Raw genomic sequence first — 12,500 nt, forward strand, 5'->3', positions numbered from 1 at the left:
TTGCACTGAAAACGGTCGGGAAAGGGAGGAGAGAGATAGAGAGAGAGAGAGAGAGAGAGAGAGAGAGAAAGAGAGAGAGAGAGAGAGAGAGGGAGAGAGTGAGAGAAAGAGAGAGGCAGACTAGATGGAAGACAGAAAAGAGCGAGGATGAGAGAGAGAGAGAGATTGATAGAGAGAGAGAGAGAGAGAGAGAGAGAGAGAGAGAGAATCGTGTAATTCATGATACTGATTCTTATGTTCTATGATTAATTTTGACACTATTTTTTCATAACACATCTGTATTTTACAGTAAATCATGTATAACATTATTAATGTCTTATTGGCGTTGACTTTGATGTATGTTTTTCAAGTGAAAATAAACAAGAACATTGATCGTGCGTAATTTGTTGTGATTGGCGTTCACTGATTTTTGTAAACACCATGCTGATACCTTCATTATTTTGTGTTTTCTCCATCACTTTTCATACTTGAAACCACGTTCATTTCACATGGGCATACAGTTCTGCATCTCTTCTACAATCAAGACGTGTAATATAAATAGTGAAAAAAATTGCGATTTTGAAAAAAACTGGTTCCAATCTCAATGGAAGTGTAAAACCACTCTTCTTCTTATGAAATTAACTTTATGATTTCAGAGTGATGGCATCGTATTTTCTAGTCTAAATTTAGGCTGGTCGTCAATAAAGATCATCAATCCTAATTCTTTTTCGTCCCGTAATCCTAAGAATCTGCATATACATCCTGCTACTAAAATGGTTATGCCATCTTATGATTCAATATGTAACGTATTCATCTTTTTGTCCTCCGAAGGGTTGGTTACATAAACACTTCCATGGAATTTGGAACTGGAAGAGTAGAAGGTTTGACGTCAAGATATGAAGTGAGTAGAAAAGTGCCAGAAGACAATAGAGAATAAAATTTTTTTTTTCCGCGGCGGTGGTGGGGTTTGAACCTGCGACCTTATTGGTACGACAACTCCGCCTGGCAGGTGAGAGCGTGGCTCTACCGTGTGAGCTATCCACGAACACAAAAATATTCGTTTCAAACCCAAAGTCATTTCTAGATCCCCCTCTCACCCACTTCTTGAGATCGCCGATTCGTTCACCACCATCGCGAAGTAATTTTGACCAGCAGTTAAGCTTAATAGCCAATATTCTCATCACAAACATATAACATAGAAACGATTGAGACATTGAGTATGCTCCGGTGTATGGGGTGAATTTTTAATTCAGAAAAGTGAGTGGAGCAGGCACTTATGTTGGTAACAACAAGATATGAAGTGAGTAGAAAAGTGCCAGAAGACAATAGAGAATAAAAAATTTTTTTTTCCGCGGCGGTGGTGGGGTTTGAACCTGCGACCTTATTGGTACCAATCGCCTCATGGAAGCGTGTCCACTCTTCTTCTACGAAACAAAATTATGATTTCAATAGCCAAACGTCATTTCTAGATCCCCCTCTCACTCCAACTATCATCAATCCAATTCGTTTTCGTCCCATCCGAAGAATTTTGACCAATTACACTCTAACAAAATGGTTATCCATCTTATATCATAGAAACGATTAGACATTATTGTCCTCCGAGGGTATGGGTTACATTTAAATTCCATGGAAAATTTGGACTGGAAAGAGAGAAGGTTTGACACAAGATATGAAGTGAGTAGAAAAGTGCCAGAAGACAATAGAGAATAAAAAATTTTTTTTCCGCGGCGGTGGTGGGGTTTGAACCTGCGACCTTATTGGTACGACAACTCCGCCTGGCAGGTGAGAGCGTGGCTCTACCGTGTGAGCTATCCACGAACACAAAAATATTCGTTTCAAACCCAAAGTCATTTCTAGATCCCCCTCTCACCCACTTCTTGAGATCGCCGATTCGTTCACCACCATCGCGAAGTAATTTTGACCAGCAGTTAAGCTTAATAGCCAATATTCTCATCACAAACATATAACATAGAAACGATTGAGACATTGAGTATGCTCCGGTGTATGGGGTGAATTTTTAATTCAGAAAAGTGAGTGGAGCAGGCACTTATGTTGGTAACAACAAGATATGAAGTGAGTAGAAAAGTGCCAGAAGACAATAGAGAATAAAAAATTTTTTTCCGCGGCGGTGGTGGGGTTTGAACCTGCGACCTTATTGGTACGACAACTCCGCCTGGCAGGTGAGAGCGTGGCTCTACCGTGTGAGCTATCCACGAACACAAAAATATTCGTTTCAAACCCAAAGTCATTTCTAGATCCCCCTCTCACCCACTTCTTGAGATCGCCGATTCGTTCACCACCATCGCGAAGTAATTTTGACCAGCAGTTAAGCTTAATAGCCAATATTCTCATCACAAACATATAACATAGAAACGATTGAGACATTGAGTATGCTCCGGTGTATGGGGTGAATTTTTAATTCAGAAAAGTGAGTGGAGCAGGCACTTATGTTGGTAACAACAAGATATGAAGTGAGTAGAAAAGTGCCAGAAGACAATAGAGAATAAAAAAATTTTTTCCTCGGCGGTGGTGGGGTTTGAACCTGCGACCTTATTGGTACGACAACTCCGCCTGGCAGGTGAGAGCGTGGCTCTACCGTGTGAGCTATCCACGAACACAAAAATATTCGTTTCAAACCCAAAGTCATTTCTAGACACCACCGCCGCGGAAAAAAAAATTTTATTCTCTATTGTCTTCTGGCAAGGTTTGACGTCACGACTTCTCAGCCCTATCAAAACCACTTTCGTTTAACATGGACATACATTTCTACGTCTTTTCTTCAATCAAGATGAGTAATATTAAATAGAATCAAGTTGGGGGTAAAAAAAAGGGGGGGGGGGGGGGATGTAATATTAACTTCATGTGTAAATCACAGAGATATATAAGATAGAAAAATGTTACAGTAGTGTTTTCCATTGGATATATTTTATTTCGTTGCGCAAGATTAAAATAATAATAATAATAATAAAATAATAATAATAATAATAATAATAATAATAATAATAATAATAATATAATAATAATAATAATAATCAAGTACTCTTCTATAGCGCACAAAAGCCGAAACCTCAAAGCGCTTTACAATGTCACCTAACAAATCATAAACACACTCATACCAAGAGACCCGTACAACAGTCGCACCACACTATCAACTATTATTAAGTGTTTTACAAAATAAAAACAATTTCAATTGGCTTCAACACTCGTTACGTCATATCCCTCGTAATGACGCATAGTAACTTAGTAACTGGCTTTAAGCTATCGGCAAAATGGCGAACGCCCTTATGAAATAGTTCTCCAACGAGCATATAAGTGTATCCAGAGGAGAAAAAAATATTATAAATATGATCATGTTTTGACTTTTATACATTCTGATCACATGACGTATGAAAAGTTCTAGCCAGCATGAAGAATAAAAAGTACCAATTTTCTTTGTTTAGAACCACTCGGCTCGCCGTTGCTTGCCGACGTGACATCAGACTATTGAATCCAATTACAAGATACAACTTCTCCTTTCGATAAAGCATTCAACTGCAAGCTCAAATATCAATGCTTATTTTAAACAGCGTAGTTTGTCCTTTTTTTTATTTTGGACAAGTTTGCATATTTTTGTTGGACATACCTGAGATAAGACACTCTTGAAAATAAAATTCTAGAAGGATTTGTGGAGGGGTAAAAGCGGGGGAGGGAGACTAAGAAGATGGTCACAAGACATCAGCGATTGGATGAATAAGCCAGTGACTGAATGTGGAAGGATGGCGAAGGACAGAAGCTTGTTTGAGTTGGAAGTTGTGGAGGTCATGTCCTGGAGGGATAAGCCGTGGTGATGATGATGATGATGATGATGATGATGATGATGATGATGATGGATGAGATGATGATGATGATAATGATGAGATGATGATGATGATGATATGATGATGATGATGATGATGATGATGATGATGATGATGATGATGGTGATGATGATGATGATGATGGTGATGATGATGATGATGAGGAAGGAGTGATAGATGATGATGATGAGATATGATGATGATGATGATGAGTGATGATGATGGATGATGAATGAGGAGATGATGAGATGAGGAGAGGAGGAGGAGGATGATAATGATGATGAGGATGATGATGATGATGATGATGATGATGATGATGATGATGATGATGATGATGATGATGATGATGATGATGAGTTTGCCAATATGTTATGGTTTTTTTTAATTCAAAAGCAAAACAGAAATCAAAGCAAAACCAATGCATTAAGGCTTAAATTGATTTTGGATTCCCTTTGTTAGAAAAATATTATACGCCTTCTATCAACAGTATTAAACTAGATTTTTGATATGAAAAATAAATAATGGGAGGTGACCAATTTAAAATCACAAAAACACAATAAAATCCATGCTTAATTTTCCCTGTTGGTTTATTTTATAACATTGTCATATTGTTCGAGATTTTGTTGGAGTTGGCGTTTGAGATTAGTGTGTCCTGTTGTAGATTCATTGCGTTTCATTTCACTCGCTTTGGCACATTATCATTATCAAAACAAACTTAGATGATATGAATGGAAATAAAATTGAAGAGTGGTTTTCCCAAACTCCCCAACCTCGTTTTTCCCATTTTGAGATGATATTGAGGATTATTTCCCCTAAAATTTATCATTCGGTATATTATTTTATCATAATTTTGTTTTTATATTTAAACTTCAAATTCTAATAAATCTAAGAATCTGTTTGTGTAATTTGATGCTTAATATAAAATTAACATTTTAATTTATCTCATGGATGGAAAATCTCAAAAAGTAAAAATAAAATCGACTTACCAGGTTTGGGAAAATCAGACTTCAATTGTTTTCTAACTGAACAAAGCTTTATGATATAGAAATTATATATTCTCTCATCGTACTTAGAGTAGATTCAGGCTTACCGGACACACAAGCCTTATCTGTGGTCGTCTCAGAGAATGGAAGACTGCTGGCCAGAAATAAGACCAATGCTGTATAGTGATGTCGTAAAATGTAACGCTCAAGTGGCCGGTTTCAGGTGAACAAGCCGATTTTGCACCCTAAGCAGTCTTTTCCATGTTCTCGACGCAAAATGTTATTCGTGACATTGTGGTACTACCGGACACTTATGGAACGTTAAGGTCCAACCGGACACCCAACTTGGCAAACCGGACACCCTTCACGGATGTTGAAAAACTCTGTTTTCTTTTGTTTTTTTAATAGTTTTCAATTCATAAACAGTTACAACAGATCCATAGGCTCAGTTTGTAAAATATCTGCCGGGTCATTGGTCAATTTAGGGTTCGATTCCAGCATTCCAAGGACTTTGAAGGACTCTTTCCATAAATTGGCAGAATGTTTCCTTCCCCCAAAACGACTGCCATATATTTTCATAAATAGCTAGACTAGATCTAGACGTCTAGATAGATAAATAAACACCTTTATGTTCATTTTCACCAGAGAAAGACAAAAATAATTTATTCAAAACAATTTATAGGGTACATAATCATAACGCAACATGTCACTTGCACAATGTACAAACAAACGTGAAAACACTGATCTTCTCCTCACTCATCCCCAGTATCTTCTCTCTCTCTCTCTCTCTCTCTCTATCTCTCTCTCTCTCTCTCTCTCTCTCTCTCTCTCTGCCAGTACATCCTCTGTGGTACCACCTCCCACACTTGCACCAAATCCATCCATCCAGGTTCCTATCACTTCCACAAAAATCACATAAACGTTCATCTTTGTCATTCACACCACATAACTCATCCATATCCATCTCAACGTCCGACCTGTCATCATACACAACCATCGTATCATGATCCTCTGCACTAGACTCCACTCTTTCTTCCACTCTCCTCTTCTTGCCCTTCCCCTTCCGAGCACCGTCACTTGGGTTTTGTTATCGGAGCCGACTTGATAGGGGTGCTTGGAAGAAATGTCTGCAATGATGACTGAACCTCCCAGGTAGAAAGGGAAGCCAGTCTCGTCGCAATTGAAGACGTTGCTGGGGGGGGGACCTTGGTAATGTCGATGCCATTTGACATTAGCGATGTCCGCATGGTGTGGAACCACCCACGTATCTTTCCTTCTGATACCTGGGCGCGTTGTTCCCCAAGGGACATCGCTTTTCTCTCCCGCACCTCCCCCTTGTGTCTCTCCATGAATGCTTTGTACCAGTAATATCCTGGCTTGTTGTTTTTGAAGGGGGTCTCTCTGCCTTCAGCATTAATTATTCTTTGCACCTCCAGGCACAGCTGCTCCCTGTCCTTCCCTTCACCTGCCCTGGCACAGGCCACCATCCATTTGACAAGTTTTTTTCTCCTCCTCTGTGGCCAACACTGTATGAGATACCCTATGGACGGGGTATTTTCCGGCCATCTTGTCCATCAGGGTTGATTTCGGGACAGAGTAGGTCGCAGCGGCCTGGCGGAATGAAAGATTTTTTGTGCGGATGGCATCAAGTGCAGCATCCACACTCTTGTCAGTGTACTTTGATCGCGGCATCTTGGTGCCTGTAACAATGTGAAAAAATTAACTTTATTTAGATATTTGATCTTCATTTTCATAGACTGGCTAGTCTAATAATGTAAATTTTCCTTTACAATGGTGAACATAATATAATTTTAGGGAGGCCTTCCGAAAGCTCCTACATCCCCAGTATTTTTTTTATAATGTTCTAGTAGGGGTTTGGGAGGGGAAAAGTTTTATTTTTAAAGTCTCCCCCCTCCCAAACCCCCTACCAGAACATTATAAAAAAAGTTTCCCCCCTCCCAAAACATTATAATACTGGGGATGTAGGTGTAGAGGCTTTCGGAAGGCCTCCCTAATTTTCTAATAATAATAATAATCATGATAAACATAGGCCGGTCAACAGAAATACAAGGAAAGCATTGCAACAAATAATATTATAGACGTCTAGAATAATAATAAACAACTTAATCAACCCGTCCGGTTTCACCTGAATCGTTTAAATTTTCTTTGGTCAAACCGGACACCCCCCCACTGGAGCTAAAATGAAAACCGGACATCGTCAGACGATCTAACCACAATCAAACGATCCTAAAATAGCATGTAGTGCAGTGGTTGAGCCGAAACTCCTTAATAAAAACGTATAAATAGCTTAAATAGCAACTTCCTTGCACACCTTGCAACCCATAACAAAGAACGGGATACTTACGTTTTGTGAGAAATATCTCGATGAAAACACAGTTCTTTGACTTCTCCTTGATTGCACTCATTGAAACGGCAGGAAAAACGTCACAAGAGACGTGTGCTTAGTTACTAGAAATATGCACCGGGGGAAAAACAAAACGAAAGGAAATTAGACATCGAGTCGGGTAGCGTCCGGTTTGACCCGTGTCCGGTTTGACCTGAATCTACTCTAGGTGTAAAATGAGTACCTGGCCATTAAGAGTGTTGTCTCTGTTGGAAAAAAATTGTAATATTGCCTAACAGGCGTTATGTTTCATCCTACATGTTAACTGTTGCTGTTGGCCAGGGATCCCTTGTAAAAGCGCTTTGAGAACGTTTAATGGATGTTGCTCTATATAAAAGCTCAAAGAATATGGGGTTTTTTCTCAATAGGCTTCGACAGTTGTGACGTCATTTCCCTCGTAATGACGCAAAGTAACTTAGTAAATGGTTCTAAACTATCGGACAATGGCGGACGCCCTTATGAAATACTTCTTCGACGTGCATAAAAGTGTATCCAGAGGAGAAAAACATTATAAACTATCTGATCATGTTTTGAATTTTATACATTCTGATCACATGACATGTGAAAAAGTTCTAGCCAGCACGAAGAATAAAAAGTAACAATTTTCTTTGTTTAGAACCAAGCTACTCATTGCTGGGCGGACGTGACATCAGACTATTGAGCCCTAGTATAATAGTCCATTGTTGTCATGAACCGACACTCAAACCAATACAAAACATCGTCCATTACAACAATGTTGGAGCAAGTCATAATTGGGTCCGGTCATTAGACTTGCAAATATGAGCTTGTAGTATCTTCATAATAAGCTACGCGTATATTCATGTACTTTCTTACGCATCCAGTGATGCCTATGACATTTTCGGGGGATGGAAGGGAACATTCAGAAGGAATACTTCGGCACCCCTTATCTGGAACTCCCTTCCAAGATATGTCATAGAAAGTAATGATGCAGAATTCTTGCGGGTATGTGGTTTAGTGGTATGACACTCGCTTTCGGATCGGAAGGTCCTGGGTTCGAGCCTCGCGCTCGGCGCATAGTTGAGTCCTTGGAAAAGACTCTTTACTCACATTCTTTCACGGTACTCAGGTGTAAAACGAGTACCTGGCCGTTAACAGCGTTGTATTTGTCCGAAAAATTGTAATATCGCCTAATAGGCGTTATGTCCCGTCCTACATGTTAAATGTTGCTGTTGACCAGGGACCCCTTGTATAGCGCTTTGAGCACATTAAGTGGATATTGCGCTATATAAAAGCTCAATTTAAATTCTTTTAAAAAGAAAAACATCTTAAAACGTTTCTTTTTAATATGTAACACTGTAGAATTTTATTGCTTTATTTCATATTGCATGTTTGAGTGGTTGTATGTTTGAGTGAACGTTGCCACGTTACTGGTAAGCGCTTTGGGCTTGTTGATATACGGGGCAAAGCGCTATTTTAAAAAGACATATATTATTATTATTATTTTATTAATAATAATATTTTCCACTTTTGGTTTAATTTTGCGTTTGGCAAAGATTTTATTCATAACAAACACGTACCCAAAGCGCTTTATAATATTATTTATCTCCTGATAAGGATTTGGAGTGAATTTAACAATACATATAATAGATAATATGCGCTTGGTTAAGAAGCTCACGAAATTGCCATCCGGAAGTATAACGGACCAACGCACAAAATCATGTGTAACCTTAAACGTTTATAGTCTGGAAAATACAGTTTAGTGAGAATAACTCATAAACCTGGATGACAAAAGACAATAACACAGACCTGAGTGACGTCAACATCATACTCTCTCTCTCTCTCGTCTTTTTGGGGCTTTAGTCCTTATTTTATCATGACCTTGGAAAATTCGCAGTCAGTTCTCTTTTGCCAATATAAGGGACATAACTCTTTATGCTTTTAATATGTTATCTATTTCTAAAATTTACTGAATAAAATCTCGTAGAAAGATTCATTTCAAAAATATTTTAGAGATAGAACGAAGATGACGTCACTCAGGCCTTTGTTATTGATTTTTTGCCATTCACGTTTATGAGTAATTCTCACTTAACTGTATTATCTAGACTAAAAAGTTTATGGTTACACAGAGTTTTATGTGTTGGTCCGTTATACTTCCGGATGGCAATATTGTGAGCTTCTTAGCCAAGCGCATACTATCTATAGATAGTATGCGCTTGTCCAAAGAAACTCCCAACATTGCCATCCGGAAGTATAATGGAGCAATAAACAAAAATATGTGTAACCTTGAACATTTATAGTCTGGTTATACAGATTAGTGAGAATTACTCAGAAACGTGAATGGCAAAAAAGAAATAACAAAGACCTGAGTGACGTCAACTTCGTACTATCTATAATATAAATCAATGGTTTCAGATAAAGGGTAATATTTTGGTACCATGTCAGATTCTAAGAGTTCAGTTAGGGCTGGTTGGAGTGCTTGTCACTCGTAATATTCATTCAGCATTTCACTTTCGCTTCTTCTTTTTTCTCGTTTACTTGATATAGATAGAATGCGGTTGGCCATGGAGTTCACAACATTGCCATCCGGAAGTATAACGGACCAACACACAAACTCTGTGTAACCATGAACTTTTATAGTCTGGTTAATACAGTTTAGTGAGAACAACTCACAAACGCGGATGGCAAAAGCAATAACAAAGGCCTGAGTGACGTCATCTGCATACTATCTATAATTACATAGTTGAGAAGGAACCGGGTAAAGGGCAGAAAATATTATGATTGGTCAATACTTGGTAAATACCATTGTCATATTTTTTCCGCTCCTTTTTTTCATCGAATTGCAAACAGGATAATATTAAATGCCTCCATTACAATAGGGCACCTTGCTTCGTACCCAAAAGGTACCGAGTTCGACTACACGCCATGTTGTGTGGCCTTGAACAAGTCACCTTGCCCTCGCTCACTTTGTGACGAAAATTTCCCCTTGGGGATGAATAAAGGGAATTTTATTTTATATATTTCTTATTTACAATCCATTCCACCGTTGGCTCATTATGCATTGTTTTTCACATACCATTGATTATGCTAATTACTGCACTGAGATTGTCACGACTTTTGAATTAGCAAGTAAATTTTTCCGGCATAAAGTCTTCAGTAGAGTGTCTTTGCAAAATGTTTTTAAAATACAACAAAACAAGATATCTATGACCGACTTGATGCTGATTGGTTAGACTTCATTTAGAATTATCTAAATGATTTTACCACACATGTCGACAGGTGACTGTATTTTTGAAGGGTGTCATAAACAAAAGACAAGAATAGACAAATGGTGGACGGAAACATTATCACGCCCCTCTGACAGCCGTCCTCATGTAAACAACGGCGATTAATGCTACTGAAACAAACAATGAAATTACCACCGGTCGCATGCATTTGAGTAAGGAAATCACTAGTTGTACTCGCCTGAACAATGGGCATGATCTATATTAACTTTCCATGTGCTCGATGTCATTGGTCACATTGCAAAATGTGTTCAAAGTGACTTACATAGTGAAAAGTGTTCACATATTTTGAACTATCTAACATTACGATTGGTCATTGTCTTCAGCTTGACACATGGGTATGTTTACAACTTTCATAAACAAAGCAGCGTGTTTACATTTGTTCAGAAATGTCCAATCGTTGGACAGCAACAAATCACGTGATTGATGACTCGGTTGGACAAACACATGAATATAGATCGCTCCCATTAATTGCACCTGAACGGGAAAACTGGGTTTAATCGTTAACGTTTTTAGTCTGGCTGAGCGGATAGAATGATAATTAGGGCTAACCCTCACCGGATACTGACTCCGACGGCCCGGCATTGCCGTCCTCTGCCGATTTCCGGATAAAGACGTCGGGCACGGACAAAATACTAAGAATAAAGAGAAGAGCCGCCAGACCTACATTTACCAAGCTCGAAAAAACGGCAGAGGCCGTCGGATGTTTGGTATGGGTGAGTCTTCTCTTTATTCTTCGTATTCTGTCTGTGCCCGACGGTAGAGGACAGCAGTACCGGGTCGTCGTCTCTTGCTGTGGGTTAGACCTTAATCATAGTAAAACTTGTCGTCGAAAAACAATAACAAAGAGCAAAGTAAATGTGAACTTCATTCATTCTATAGATAGTATGCAGATGACGTCACTCAGGCCTTTATTATGGTTTTTGCCATCCGCGTTTGTGAGTTGTTCTCACTAAACTGTATTAACCAGACTATAAAAGTTCATGGTTACACAGAGCTTGTGTGTTGGTCCGTTATACTTCCGGATGGCAATGTTGTGAACTCCTTGGCCAAGCGCATTCTATCTATTGTTTGTGAACAACCAGCTATAGATAGTATGCACTTGGCAAAGAAGTTCACAACATTGCCATCCGCTAGTATAACGGACCAACACACAAAACTTTGTGTAACCATGAACATTTATAGTATAGTTAATAGATAGTTCGAAGATGACGTCATTCAGGCCTTTGTTATTGTTTTTGCCATCCGCGTTTGTGAGTTGTTCTCACTAAACTGTATTAGCCAGACTATAAAAGTTCATGGTTACACAGAGTTTGTGTGTTGGTCCGTTATACTTCCGGATGGCAATGTTGTGAACTCCTTGGCCAAGCGCATTCTATCTATACAGTCTAGTGAGAATCACTCATTATTTGGTTTTTGCACCGCCTAGTGAGTTGTCGTTAGTAGAGCTCATGGAAACAAGTTATTTCATTGGTTGAACTATTGAATACAACTCAAGATTTTTTTTCTTTTGTGGCAAAAGACTGGCATTTTGACGTCATTTTTGGTCATTATCAGGCCATAACTTGACGAAGGCCACGCTGTCAGGCTACAATATTACAAAAGCTATGGTATGACCCCCCCCCCCCCCCCCGACCCCCCACCCCGTAGCCAACTTCATTACATGCCGGTTACCCAAATCAATCGGCCCGACAGATCCTGGGCATTACCTACGATTGTAACCAGCTATATGGTCTTGATTTTCTGGTAATTAACCAGTAGATTTTTGACCAATCAAAACATGGAATTCGTGACATACCTTCACACTAGCTCGGACAAACATAGTTGGTTGTTTATAAAAAAAATAAAGTGAATGAATTCGACCTTTCTCTGATTATTGTTATTGTTTTCATACTGCCAAATGGGTGACTAGTTATCACACAATTTCTCGATCATATTTTCAACGTTAAAATTTACATCCAGATTTCTGTGTTGGTTTTTATTCATCTATCAGTAGATCAGTGTGTATTTTACAATACCATCGATAGTAAAGCACGTGTAGTTTGCTATGTTTACC

Source organism: Berghia stephanieae, chromosome 2 (genome assembly GCF_034508935.2).
Source record: "Berghia stephanieae isolate SIO BIC M18660-M18661 chromosome 2, UCSD_Bste_1.3, whole genome shotgun sequence".
In the NCBI taxonomy this organism is placed as follows: Eukaryota; Metazoa; Mollusca; class Gastropoda; order Nudibranchia; family Aeolidiidae; genus Berghia; species Berghia stephanieae.